Source organism: Octodon degus, unplaced genomic scaffold (genome assembly GCF_000260255.1).
Source record: "Octodon degus isolate 3935 unplaced genomic scaffold, OctDeg1.0 scaffold00189, whole genome shotgun sequence".
Taxonomy (NCBI): Eukaryota; Metazoa; Chordata; class Mammalia; order Rodentia; family Octodontidae; genus Octodon; species Octodon degus.
Window position 1 is genome coordinate 4,698,260 of NW_004524765.1, and position 1,833 is coordinate 4,700,092.

At 37.2% G+C, this 1,833-nt stretch overlaps 1 long non-coding RNA gene across 1 annotated transcript in view; it reads left to right on the top strand.

The window, feature by feature from the left end:
• LOC111813457 overlaps positions 1–1,391 on the top strand; it is a 4,482-nt gene extending 3,091 nt beyond the window's left edge. Inside the window, exon 3 of the long non-coding RNA XR_002818713.1 lies at positions 1,337–1,391. This is a non-coding gene — a long non-coding RNA (uncharacterized LOC111813457). The remainder of the gene's footprint in view (positions 1–1,336) is intronic.
• The last annotated feature ends 442 nt before the right edge of the window (positions 1,392–1,833 follow it).

Here is a 1,833-nt window from a genome sequence, read left to right on the forward strand (position 1 = left end):
CCAGAAAAAAAAAATTATTTGAAACCAGAAAAGACCTATAATACCAAAGGCAATCCTGGACAACAAAGACAAGGCAGGAGGCATTACAATACCTGAATGCAAATTATACTACAAAGCTATAGTGATAAAATCAGCATGGTATTGGCAAAAAAAAAAAAATAGATCTGAGGATCGATGGAATAAATTAGAAGATAAGGAAGCAAATACAAACACACTCAGCCACCTTATCTTCGACAAAAGTGCCAAACATGCATAATGAAAGAAAGATGGCCTCTTGAACAAATGATACTAGAAAAACTGGCTCACTACATGACAAAAACTAAAACTGGATCAAGGTCTATCACCATGGAATAAAACTAAGATCAAAATGGATTAAAGATCTAAACATTAAAAAAAGAAACACTAAATCTCCTGGAAGAGAAAGTATGAGGAACTCTTGAACATATAGTGGTAGGTAAGTAGTTTATGAAAAAAAATTAAATTGCACTGGTAATAATTGAAAGAATTAACAACTGGGGCAACCTGTTATTGAGAAGTCTTTGAAAGTCAAAAGAAACTACCAACAGAGTAAAAATACAACCCACCAATTTGGAAAAAAGCTAACTAATAAGAACTCAGACAAAGGAAAGGTCTTCTTTTTTTTTTTTTTTTTGGTCGTACCTGGGATTAAACTCAGGACTCTGTACTTTCCAGAGAAGTGCTTATTCTACTGAGTTATCTCCTCAGTCCCTTAGAATTTATAAAGAACTAAAAAACTTTAACCACAAAATTTAAAGAGCCAATCCAGAAATGGGTGTCCTAGATGAACACAAACTTTTCAGAGGAAGAAATTCCAGAATCTAATAAATACATGAAAAAATGTTCCATATCACTAGCCATCCATGAAACACAAATTAAAACAACACTGACATACTATCTCACCCCAGAAAGAATAGCTATCATAAACAACTCAACCAACAACAAATGTTGGATAGGGTGTTTAGGAAAAAAATATCCTTCTACCCTGCTGGTGGGAATGTAGACCGATGCACCATTAATGGAAATCAGAGCGGAGACTCCTTAAAGAAATAGGAATGGAAATGTCACATAATTCAGTTATACCCTACTGGAAATTTTCAAAAAGAACATAAAACATGATAACAGAGAAATATAAGTGCAACTATACTCATAGGAACACAATTTGTGATAGTCAAAACTTGGAAGCAACTAAAATGCTCCTCAAATGAGGAATAGATGAAAAACACTTCTAGTTTTTTGCCTCAATCATCATGCTCCATAGGAGATAAGACACACTCACCACAATCGCTAACACTAAAGAGATCACATTTTAGGCAAGGCTCCCTGGGGCTATGCAGAACTCTTGGCTGGGCTGAAGGTGTCTGGATCCTGGGAATTAATCAGGTTTAACCACAGAGCCAGAAGAATCACTGATAACACATAACAAAGCTCCTTTGCCTCTGCCATCGTGACACTCCTTGGCAGCATTAGCAGCCACCTGCAGATAAAAATGGGGGTAATGGGGAGTTGGTAAGGACTCCGCTGTTTCTGCTCATAGCTTCATGGGCAGCAACTACCCGCCCTCAGCGTACACTGTCCTTGATTGCAGGGAAACCCTGTACCTCTTCAATTCTTTCTCTACTGATTTTGTAATTTTCTCTTTGCTCACCTGCAACTGTTATCAATAACAACCACTGTCTCCTGGAAGAGAAAGTAGGAGGAACTCTTGAAGACATGGGGGTAGGCAAAGAGTTCATGGACAGAAATCAAATCACATGGGTAACAGTTGAAAGAATTAACAAATGGGACCTGCTCTTACTGAGAAGTTTTTTCACA